Raw genomic sequence first — 13514 nt, 5'->3', positions numbered from 1 at the left:
GGGTGTTATTATTTCCATTTTTCAGTTGCATCTCAGAGATGTAAAACAACTTCAATAGAAAGTTGCAGAATTAAGAAAAAAACTCAGGTGCTAGATCCCCAAAAGCATCTTCTTAGCTTCAATACTAGATCACCTGGTCTCTTGGGTTTAAGTGCATGGAGAATTAGTATCTCCCTAGAATCTATATTCATTCTACTGTCATTTTCCTAATTTACTTTACTTATTAACTACATAATCTGTGAAGCAGAGCAGAAGTATAGGGTGAAGTGTTGTTACTTTCTTCAAGGCATGTCTTTGCTTTATTAAAGTTTATCCAATTCTCTAGGCTGCCTAGTCTTAAAATCCAGGTGGCTAAGTTAATTCAAATAACATGTATCAATGAGAGATAAAATGTTATAAAACTGGTTGCTTAGCACAACAAGACTCCTTACAAAAGTAAAGGTAAGTCATACACCTATCTATTATCGATTCCTTAACATTTTCTAGAAAATAAAATAGCTGAAACACACAAAATAAGAGATAATATAAATGAAAATTGAAAGGAATAATGAACTGCTTCTGAATTTCTAATGTCAATTTATTGATTTTTAATTAAAATTAATACCTCTAAAATATTGCTGTTTTTAGGGGCTATACGTAGTTGCATATAACTTGTATTTCTTTTAAAATGATAAATTAGACATAATTAAAACAATTGTTAAAGAATACAGACATGACAGTGAAAAATGACTGGGACTCACATAAAGCCAAATCTTTTGTGTATTCAAATAATACTGATTTTTAGGGCCAATGACTACATAAATATAAATTAATAAATGTCCTCTCTGAACTCTATTTCGTAATCTTTAAGGGCCAGAGATATCTATTCAACTGAGACTTTGAGGTGTGAAATCGTGAATGGAGAGGAGATGAAGTGTTTAACATGAAGCTAATGACTCATCAGATTGTTCAAACTTTACTCATTATTCATGGGGTCTTTCCAGATTCAGACCAGAATAGTATATACCATTGATATTTGAAATATAAAGCCAAGCACAGATTTTAAAAGTAGTGTTAGTGATATTGTTTTTCTCCTATTCCAATTTTCTCTTTTTGAAATTGTGTTGTTATAAATTTGCATTTCAACTTGAATGTCTTCAAATTTACATTGTTACAGCATCTACAGATCTTTTTTTACATTTAAGGAAGTTCATAGAGTTTGTATATCCTCAGCTGAGAAATCTATGAAAAACAGGGAAGCCTCTAAAAGGTTCATGGAGCATAAGTAGGGAAAAAATATATCTATCTTGCTTTTTCTTTTTTCCTCTAATGCTTCCCTTGGAAATATGTTGGAAAGAAAACTATCCCTGTTGCAACATTTATCTCTAGGTTTTATTTTCTTGCTCATATACACAATAAAGTGACTAATATTTATAGAAGCCTGACTTATAATTTGTAGTCCTGATTTCCGTCAATCGAGTTTTCCATTTAGTATCACATATTGATATGATGGAATTCAGTCTTATATTTTATAGCCCAGTACTCTTCCAAGTGTCTCCATATTATTAAAACTCCCCATCTAAACACCACTCACTGGACCCTAGCAGTTCAGAATTTAGCTGATGTTCAAAAGGTTAACATCATTACCAAGGCAAACAACCAAATGAATACTATATTGGAGAGGGTAGGAGAAGCTGTTGAGACTAGAATTTCTGAGATCTTTTAATCACATGAAGCAGGAAACTGAGTGGACAAGAAGTAATTAGTATAGTTTATTCTGCAGCTGGCATGGAAAGTGTTTGCCAAAAGTAAGGTGCCCTTCAGTTCAATAATGCTATTACAAGAGTCTATTTGTATGAGTATCTATTTAAAGTTTTGGTACATTTTCAATAAAAATTAAACCATTTATTCTCATAAGTGAGTTAAGTTCATACTATTTCATTTAGTATGTCTTGATAGTGTATTAAGATACTTCTTTTCAAGCATATAATAACGTATTAATCACCATTTTGAACATTATAAGTGTATGTATTTGTTTACATGTATATTAGACACCAATGTTGTTAAATATGTAAGGTGTGTGTGAACATATGCATATATAAAGATCTTTTAGCAGCTGTTCCTGGCCTCATACCATAGGGAACAGAAACTGGACCTAAAGTGAGAATCTCTCAAACTAGGTCATGTCACTTATTGCTTCCATTTTCCCAGATGCTTTGCAACCTGAGTAGATTTAAGGATGAAAGAAAAAAAATATTTATCAGAGATAAAGATATGGCCGTGTTTATAGAGTCAGCTATAGTTCCAACATGACATGAGCCAAATTTGTCCAAATATCTTGAATTATTATTATATTTTGATGGGTGTATTTGGGGAGGGGGTGTTGTTTCATATCTTCCCTTAGGGGACATGAATATTTATTGTAAACCTGTAGTAAGTTTAGATGAAACAGGAAAGATAAATATTTCTCTTCAGGATATCTTAGGCCAGAAGTAAGAATATAATTTATTACAATACCGTAATCAAACATCCATAAGCAAGTTAAATTCTAACTACCTTTGCACGCTGTACTTTATTCCAACAGCTTTATAATATGGTTCTCATATGGTGGGAACATTCGATTAATGAGGCATGCATCTAGTTGTTGGCTCTAGTCATTACAATTACTATTTTTGACACAGATATTTCTTTCCTGCCTTCCTCTCTCCCTTCAGCCTCTTCTCCCTCTCTCCCTCCTTCCTCCTATCTTTCTGTTTAAATAAATAGGCATCATAAATTTTGTGTGTGTGTGATAGTTTTGTTTGTTTATAACCCTCTCTTTTGTATACATTCTTTGTATACATCCAAAGAAAATACATTTACTTCATGTATAAAAAGTGTGTCAATTTTAGATATAACTGAATATTTGTTAAGCAAGGATCTTTCGTAACTCGTGCATATTGGAAGATACTGTTTACATATTTCAAACTGGAGATTGTTAAAAGTTATAGTTTATGAAACTGTTATCACTGATACCATCTGGATAATGCTTGGAACTATAAAAAGTCTGAGCACATACATGAGTTAAGGCTATTTTCTCATTCCGGGAGGTTGTAATGAAACTCCATGTGGAAATGAGTCTATACAGAGAAGCAACATTGTTCAAATCTGAAGGGGGAGGACAACAGAAGGCAAGTGAAGTAAGCAGTAGTTTTATGGGATACGAGATGAGGAACAGCTAATAAAATTATGCCTGCATGACTCTGCATGAAAGGAGAGTCAAGGAAGTTGAATGTTAAATTACCAAAGGAAATATTTCAAAGAAAATTACAGACTTAAATGGAGTCAGCCCTTCTCATAATTTAGACCTAGAAGCTTGGTGTTTTAAACTCAAGACTGATGACTTTACTTACGAAAGTCAGTTTTCAGAAAGGATAAGACAGCTATCTGGGTCTCTGAGCTTGAATTAAATGTCCTTTGGGGAACAATTTAAGGAAGAGGTTGAGAAAATGAGGAGATAAGAATCTAATCTTTCACATCAACTAGTTGCATTTTTATCTCATATCAGACCGGTCCTTAGAATAAAGCTGCAACCTCCATCTCCTAGTGCCAGAGAACAGAATTTCACAAGCTCTTGGGAATTGTGTGGTTAGAGGGACTATTCTCAGGGTGATTTTTCAAAGGCCTCTGAAATAGCATCTCCATGCTGTCTCTTCTTTCTGCGGTAAAAAAAACCCACACTCTATTCTTTTTTCCCCTTGACAAACATTGTCTTTCTTCCAAAATGTATATTGATAGTCAAATAATATAATACCTCTCCAAAATAAGTGAGCCAGTCACCTTCACAATTAATCAGTATTCACAACTTTTTTTTACCACCAATAATCTCTTCTATCATTTACTCCCCACTTCATGAACTTTGAAATTTGAAAAAAATTAAAATGTCCATATAGAGAATTTACTTACAATGAGTAAGAATTTAGTTCCCATTATTTTCTCCCTTAGATAAGAGTCAACTGAAGATTCTGATAATCATAAGTAGAGTCAAGGGCAAAAAACTCGAGATGATATAGCACCCCTGTGAAGAATATGAACGCTGAAGACTGATTTTCTATCCTGGCTCTGCAACTTATTAGCCATGTAACCATGGACAATTTATTTAACCTTTCTATGCCTCTCTTCCTCATCTGTGATAGGTGGGGAAAAAATGGTACCCACAGAATGTGACTGTGAGGATTAACTGTGCTATATGTATAAAGCACTTAGTATCACTGTGAAAGAGCTTGCATTTTAATTAGCCTATGCAGACTTCAAACAGGTACATGTATGACTCCTATAAAGTTTTATTTTCCATAATCATTAGATCTTTTTGAAAAATAAAAGAAGATTTTGGGGATCTAAGAGGTGTCAGACCAGAAATCACTCTGATAGCATGTACATCCCTGAAGGGGAGGTGCTATAATTGCATTCATTTTCATATCCCTATTCTATGTCACATGGGTTTTTGTACATAAACACTCAATAAATCTGTTGATAAGTTTACATTTTCATGATATTTTTGAGATAGATATTAAGTATATGTATTCATTCTAAAAGATCATGATGAAATTTGGTTATAAAGTTTTATAATATACACTGTTTTAGTTAGTTAACTTTTATCATTTGAACTGATCACATTGTAGCAACTTGCATAACTTACAGTTAACACTGGTTTGCCAAATTTCCTAACAGTGACAGCAAGAAGAATGGTCCCAAACTAGAACTTGAGCAAAGCATTTCTTTAATTAAACAATAGAGAAATAGTAAAGAAGAGAAACTGGAGAAAAAATTGGGGAAAATGAAGGGCACAGAATAAGCTAAGCTTAAACTATGAGAATACTTAATTAGCTTTTCATCCTTGATTTATATTGCATATTTGTAAAGCCCTCTGTAAACTCTAAGTGTAACATAAGTAACAGATTTCTTTAATTTTTTACTAGTAATATTTTCATGATGCCTGTCTCCAACCAGGCTACATCTGTAGAAAAGGAATCATTGAGACAGGTTTCCAGATTTTAGCTGCACTGGCTAAATGTTTTCTTTCCCAAGGCTGAGAATAGCGGCACTATGAAGCTGGAATCTAAAAGCATTCAGTGCACTGAACCTATTCTTGGTCATAATCAAGCATTCAGGCTTGTGGCAAAGGTTGGAAAAGACCAATCAGCTGGAATAGATAGCATTGTGGACAGTTGGATCATGGCATGGTATCTAAGGACATATCAACCAGAACTGATCATGTCAAACAGAATTCTCTAAGTGAAAGCCTTGGAGTCAGCACTTCCTAAAAAATAAACAGCTCAGAATGTGCCTGTGTAAGGACTCCAAGTCTTCTCTTGAATGCTGAAGGGTGGCATTGAAATGTTTAGTGGCTTAGTTAGACTCTGCGTGTTGAATGTGTGGATACCTCCAACTCTTTTGTCATATCTGGGCATATTTCTTCTTAGTGTATTTTTAATAGCACATTTCTTTTGAGATGCTCCAATAAGTTTGTTAACAAAACTGTGCTCTGCTGTCTCAAAACCACCGATGAACAGCGTAGGTCAATTTTTAAGTTCATCTTAAGTATAAGGGATGTAAGACACTAAAGGAATATGACGGTGAGGTAGGAAGAAAGGACTCATTAACACAGTGGAAGAATTCATATCTAACTCTAATCCCCTCTTTATCCTCTGTAATAATTACATACTCTCTATCACCAGCATCTTTATCTTTAATTGTGCACACACAAACCTCATGCCACCTTGTTTAGTTTAGTTATGTCACTTTCTAATTAATCCAAAGCATTTCTCCGCTTCAGTCTTTTTGGGTGGGGGAAAATAAAACTCCAGCAAAATCTTCCATTCAAGAAAGTATCTCTAATGTCTCTTACAAAATTAAAGAATGCCCAGGATTTTTTGAAACAAGGCATGCTTATCATATGAAGAGAATTTTTGTTTCACTTCTGTTTCTTATGTCAGTACACAATAAAATCTGCTTAGAGTGTGTTTCATTTCCAGTGGAATTATGTTTGAGTATCTTGGGTTGCAAGTGGGGAATTAACAGTATTTTAAATACTTATTTTGTAATTTTGTCTATGTATTAAATTGGTAATTACTATGGAATTACATATTTTAAATGTAAAAGCATTCTACAACTGAATGTATATTGAAATAATATATTAAAAATAGATAATTCTCAGGAGTATCTAGTAAATGACTCATAAAGTGAGTCTTGCCGGTAAGACATTTCTAAATGGGAATTTAGTTTTCTATGGAAGAAAGAACTTACATCTCAGATCTGGCAAAGCAATTGGTAGGACCTCTCTAATAGAGAAACCAAAGAGGAACCCACGATGAGCTAGGCCATCATCTTTAAATTTTTAATGACTAAATTGCATATTTCCTAAATTTATATAATTATGTTATTATATACTGGTTTATCTGATCATTCACTCAAATAAAAACTATGATTGGACTTTATTCTATAATAGTTAAAAACACCTTGTATGGAAATAATAGCATTACCAAAAGTTAAAGGTTAAATTCTTTGATTTGATTAACATTTAGTATTTTTTCTTTGTTTTATTTTCTTCTGTATTTCAAATGCCTTGAACAGTGACTAGCATAAGGTAGATAATAAATATTTGTTAAATGAATAAATGAAAGTTTTTTCTCCTAAACTCTTTTCTTTTTAAATTGATGTATAACTGATTTACAATATTATGTTAGTTCCAGGTTTACAGCATAGTGATTCAATATATTTATAGATTAGACTTCAAATTATTATAAAATATTGGCCTATATTCACTGTACAGTACAATATATCCTTGTAGCTTATTTTATAAATAATAGTTTGTATCTTTTAATCCCCTTCCCCTATGTTGTCCCTTCCCCCTCCCCCCATAATCATTGGTTTGTTCTGTGAGCCTGTTTCTGTTTGTTATATTCATTCGTTTTATTTTTTAGATTCCACATATAAGTGATAACATAGAGTTTTTGTCTTTTTCTGTCTCACTTCACTAAGCATAATCCAACATTTAGTATTTTTGTGAGATTTTTAAAATATTTGTCTCTCTTAAAAGATGTATAATTACTAACTTGTCTCATTAAAACAGTGTCTAATACTCAGACTGAGCAATCAGTGTATTTTACCAGGAGGAGAATTGTTCTAGGTGACTGTTGCTGAGTTTTCTCTCTTACAAATCCCAAAACCCATATTGATCTTAACCAGTTTCAGATATGAGTTTGTTTGGTTCAGAGGGATTTTCAGTTTTAGTTGCTGGCCCTAGACCAGTCCTTCTCAAACTTTAATGTGCAAATGAATTACTTGGCAACCTTATTAAAATGTAGAATGACTAAGAATATCCAAGACAGGGGCCCAAGATTGTACATTTTTTTTTTTTTTTTTTTTTTCTTGCGGTACGCGGGCCTCTCACTGTTGTGGCCTCTCCCGTTGCGGAGCACAGGCTCCGGATGCGCAGGCTCAGCGGCCATGGCTCACGGGCCCAGCCGCTCCACGGCATGTGGGATCTTCCTGGACCGGGGTTCGAACCCGTGTTCCCTGCATCGGCAGGTGGATTCTTACCCTCTGAGCCACCAGGGAAGTCCCAAGATTGTACATTTTTAACTAGCGCCCAGGTATTGCTCATGGTGATGGTCCATACACTACACTTTGAGTTACAAAGTCCTAGGAGATTTATTCTCTAAGGTTTGAAATGTCCAGTATTATTTTATAGTTATCTCCAACCTAGAAAGTTCCCTAGTGCTGGTTCCACACGTCACTTTATCTAAATAAAGATGATTTAGGCCTTCTGAGTACTCTTCCAAAATAATGTGCTTCAACTAGTATGCCTATGGCTATGTTTCACCGTTTGATAATAAGAAGAACTAACTATGAAGCATGAAGATAGGGTAGTATCAGATGAGGACTATAAGTTCTTTAGAAATATAGTGGTATTAACAAAATAGATATAATATATGCAAGCACAATAGGAACACATGCCAAAATGTCCATTTCATTTATGAAGAAATATTTAATCCCCAAATATTTGGATTATAAACAACATATCTCTAAATAACATATGAGTCAAAATAGAAATCTCTAGAGAAATTTTGAAATATTTTAAGCCAAGTGAAAAACGAATGTATAATTTATCAAATTTTGTGTGATGTAACCAAAGCAGTGATCAGAGGGAAATTTATGGCATTGAATGAGTATTTTAGAAAAGAAGAAAAATCTAAAATCGATAGTCTAAGTTTCAACTTAGGAAACTAGAAAAAGAAGAGCAAATTAAATCAAAAGTAAGCAGAAGAAAATAATAATAATAATAATTAGAGCAGAAATCAATGAAATTGAAAACTGAAAATCAGTAGAGAAAAATCAACAAAAACAAAAGCTCATTCTTTGGAAAGATCTGTAAAATCAATAAACCTCTAGTCAGGCTAACTAAGACAAAAGAGAGGACACATTTTAATATCAGAATGAAAGTGGGAACATCAGTACAGATTATATGGGCACTAAAAGAATAATAAATACTATGAGCAATTCTATGCCCACAAATATGATAATCTAGATGAAACTGATCAGTTCCTTGAAAGACACAAAAAGAAATGGACAATCTGAATAGGGTTGTATCTATTAAAGAAACTGAATCAATAATAAATAATCTTCCAAAGAGAAAGCATCAGGCTCAGGTGAGCCTGTTATTATTCTAATAACATTTAAGGAAGAAATTATACCAATACCTAATAACATTTAAGGAAGAAATTATACCAATTTTGTACAATCTCTGAGAATATACAAGAAGAGGGAGTACTTCGTAACTCATTTGATGATACCATCATTACCCTAATACCAAAACCAAAGACATTACAAGAAAACTATAGACCAATATATCTCATGAACATATATGCAGAAATTCCCAGTAAAATATTAGAAAATTAAATCCAACAATGTACAGAAAGAATTATATAGAACAACCAAGTGGGATTTATCCCAGATATACAAGGCTGGTTCAACATCTAAAAATCAGTTAATGTAATCTATCACATCAATAGGCTAAAAGATAAAAAAATCACATGATCATATCAATAGATGCAGGAAAAGCATTTGACCAAATACATCACCCTTTCATGACTTAAATAGCAAACAAATAACAAACAAACAAAACAACCTCTCCATAAACTGAGAATAGAGGGAAACTTACAACTAACACTGTGGTGAGAAATACAAAGCTTTCTCAATAAGATCACTACTCCTTTTCAACACCATACTTCAAGTTACAGCTAATACAATAGACAAGAAAAGGAAATAAAAGGTACACAGATTGGGAAGGAAGAAACAAAACTGTCTTTGTTCACAGATGACATGATCATATATGTAGAAAATCCACCCAAAATTACCAAAAAATTCCTGGAACTAATATGTGATTATAGGATATATAATCCTACATTGCAGGATACAAGGTTAATTTATAAAAGTCATTTGTCTTCCTACATGGTAGCAATGTACAAGTGGAGTTTGACATTTTAAAACCCAATACCATTTATATTGAATATTAGCACTCCAAAAATGAAATACTTAGGTATGTACCAAACAAAAATATGTGCAAGATCTATATGAAGAAAACTACAAAAATCTGATGAAAGATATCAGAGAAAAACTAAAAAAATAGATATTCCATGTTCATGGATAGGAAGACTCAATACTGTCACGATGTCAGTTCCTCTCAACTTGATCTACAGTTTCAATACAATCCCATTCAAAATCCCAGCAAGTTAATTCACAAACAAATTGATCATAAAATTTATAAGGAGAGTCTAAAGACCCAGAATAGTCAACTCAATACTGAAGGAAAAGAATGAATTCTGAAGACTGACACTACCTGATAACAGCACTTAATATAAAACTACAGTAATCAAGATAGTGTGGTATTTGGTGAAAGAATAGACAAATAGATCAATGGAACAGAATAGAGAGCCCAGAAATAGATCCACATGCATATAGTCAATTGATCTTTAGCAAAGAAGCAAAGGGAGTGCAATGGAGCAAAGATAGTCTCTTCAGCAAAAGTGTTGAAACAGTTAAACAGCTACATGCAAATAAGTAAATCTAGACACAGACTTTACACCCTTCACAAAAGTTAACTCAAAATGGATCATAGACCTAAATGTAAAACACAAAAGTATAAAACTACTGCAAGATAACATAGGAGAAACCCTAGGTGACCTTGGGTATTGTAATGACTTTTTAGATTCAACACCAGAGATACAATCCATGAAAGAAATAATTGATAAGCTGTAGTTCATTAAAAAAAAAAAACTTCTGCTCTGTGAAAGGCAAATTGGAATAATGAGAAGACAAGCCACAGACTGGATATGAAAAAAATTTGCAATAGGCATATCTGATAAAGGACTGTTATGCAAAAAATACAAAGAACTCTTAAAATTCAACAATTAGAAAACAAACTACTGGCTTAAAAAATGGATCACAGACCTTCACAGACATCTCACCAAAGAATATGCAAAGAATGCAATTAAGCCTATGAAAGGAGGCTCCATATTATATGTCTTCAGGGAAATGCAAATTAAAGCAACAATAAGATACTACTACACACCTATTAGAATGTCTGAAATCTGGACATTGACAACACTAAATTCCAATGAGAATGTGGTGCAATGGGCACTCTGTACATTGCTGGTGGGTATGAAAAATAGTACAGCCACTTTGGAAGGTAGTTTAGAGGTTTCTTACAAAACTAAACGTACTCTTACCGTATGGTCCAGCAAATAGTACTCCTTGGTATTTATCCAGAGAGCTGAAAACTGGTCTGTACTAAAACCTGTACAGAGATGTTTATGGCAGTTTCATTCAATTGCTAAATTTAATTAACGCTTTATTTAATTGCCAAAACTTGGAAGCAACCAAGGTGTTCTTCAGTACATGAATGGATAAATAAACTGTGGTTCATCCGGACAATTAATGTCATTCAACAGTAAAAAGAACTTATTACTACATGAAAAAAGCCAATTTGAAAAGCCTACATCCTGTATGATCCCGTCATTTGACATTCTTGAAAAGGCAAAACTATGGAGAGATTGAAAAGATCAGTGGTTGCCAGAGCCTGCAGGGAGTAGAGTGAAGGGATGAACAGGTGGAGCAGAGAGGACTTTTAGGGCAGTGAATACACTCTGTATGGTAACATAATGATGAGTACACGTCATACATTTGTCCAAACTCAGAATATACAACACCAAGAGTGAACTATAATGTAAACTAAGGACTTTGGGCAATTATGATATGTCAGTGTAGGTTCATCAATTGTAACCAAGGTACCACTCTGGTGAAGGATGTTGATAATGGGGGAGGCTATATATGTGTGGGGACAGGTAGTATACAGAAAATTTCTGTATCTTTCTCTCAATTTTGCTGTAAACATCAAGCTTCTTTCTGAAAAATATATACTGTAGTCTTAATTGAAAAAATACTTAGCTGGTCATGGAATATTTTTAATGGGATTTGTGACATTTTTACTTATCTTTCATGTTTTCTGTAAAGAATTCTTTCTTCTAATGATTTTCCTCATTACAAAATAATTCCCTCACTTCTATAAATGGTGCAAACAACTTTTCTACTTTCCCAGGTTTTCAACATCAGAGGCATGTATATTTTCACATCTTATCTGCCAGACTCTATCAACGATTCTTGCTTCTATCACACTGGCCCAAGTCATTACCATCAGACACCTGAACCACAGCCAGAGCCCAGGACTGGCGTCCTGCATCTGATCTACTTTTCTTCCTATTTTACTTGCACAGTGCTTTTTCCTTCACCTTCTTATTTTGCTTGCGTTGATCATTTCTCTCTTCAGCCAGACATTTCTAATGATCTTCTAGATAAATTCTAAAATCCTCCATTTGTCTTTCAGAACCTCAACAATTTGATCCTAAAATACTTCCTCAGATGCATCTTCCTCTCCTCTATATAGACCTTCTTCTCCAGCCCAATGCTCCTTCTCACACACCTTTTGTGGTAGATGGAATAATGTCCCCAGATCCTTCCTCCACACTCCCCTCCACTGCCAGAGATGCTCATAGCCTAACCCCTGGAAAATATGAATATGTTAGGTTATATGGCAAAGGGGAATCAGGTTACTGATAGAATTAAGGTTGCTAATCAGCTGACATTGAGAGGGGAGGTGATCCTGCATTTTCCAAGTAGGCCCAGTGTAATCACAGGGGTCCTTATAAGTGGCAGAAGGAGGCAGAGGAGAGAGACAGAGTGATGGCAGAATGATGAGGATTCATCCTGATGTTGTTGGCTTTGTAGATAGAGGAAGGGGACCATAAGCCAAGAAAACCATGTGGCCCTTAGAAGTGGGAAAAGGAAAGGAACAGATGCTCCTCTGGAAGTTCCATAAAGGAACACAACCCTGCTGACACTATGACTTTAGCACAATGAGACGTATTGTGGACTTCTGACTTCCAGAACTCTAAGATAATGAATTTGCATTGTTTTAAGCCGCTAGGTTTGTGGTAATTTGTTACACAAAGTAGCAATAGAAAAACATTGCGTCTTCTATTAAATTCACCCTATTAATTCCATACAATGCATTCCACCTTTAGTTATTTGCTGCTTATATGTTCTTGTCTCTTTAATTATAGTATAAACTAGTGAGAGCATGGAACTAATACTATATTGCTTGAGGGTATGCTTATATACACTGCATTGCTTTGGAAATGGCAGATCCTTAGTTGTCTTTACCAATAATTTGGTTAAATTGGGCAATATTTTTTTTAAACTTCTGGTAAATATCCATCATAGGGGCCATTTCTCAGAGAGAAAAGATACAGTGACAGTTCCACTATATAGCATTCATATATCAATTTGCATGGTCAAGGGAATTTACCATCTTAAGAGGTCAGTATGAACCGAGTCTCTGAGAGGTTACTACATCAATTTACTAAACTAGGAAACTAAGTCCTAGTGAGGCAAATGGCTTTGTGTCATTAAGTAGTTGCATGAGGAAGAATCTGAATTTATATTTATCATTTGTGTCTGATTCCAAGTTCCTGAGCTATCTTGACTTCCAAAATGGTTGCTTACAACAAGATTAAATGAGTCACTCCCTACTGCGCCCAGCTGTATGGATTTGATCCACATGTGTTCCTGTAATTCTTAATAGACCCTTAGAAAGCTATAGTATATCACAGTCAGCAGTGCTATGTGGAGGATATCTAAAGAGTGTAAGAATCTCTAAATCAACATCCTAGGGAGAAAAAAGAAGAAAAAAGTAAATGAGAATGGAAAGCAACCTGTTTTTTTATACAATAAAGATCTATCTTGATTGCAAACTACAGTGATGAGTAGGCACATATAAGTGCTAAAATTGGATTTTTTTATTGAACTTCAAATTATTTTTCCTTATTTAAAATAACATTTTGTTTTTTTTAATAACACAGCGAATTCAGTTATACTTATTGATAGCAAGCACATGTATACTTCCTAAAATATCAATATTTCAATCTGATTCATTTCTA

Source organism: Neophocaena asiaeorientalis, unplaced genomic scaffold, assembly GCF_003031525.2.
Source record: "Neophocaena asiaeorientalis asiaeorientalis breed wild unplaced genomic scaffold, Neophocaena_asiaeorientalis_V1.1 scaffold852, whole genome shotgun sequence".
Taxonomy (NCBI): Eukaryota; Metazoa; Chordata; class Mammalia; order Artiodactyla; family Phocoenidae; genus Neophocaena; species Neophocaena asiaeorientalis.
This window is presented reverse-complemented; position numbering follows the sequence as displayed.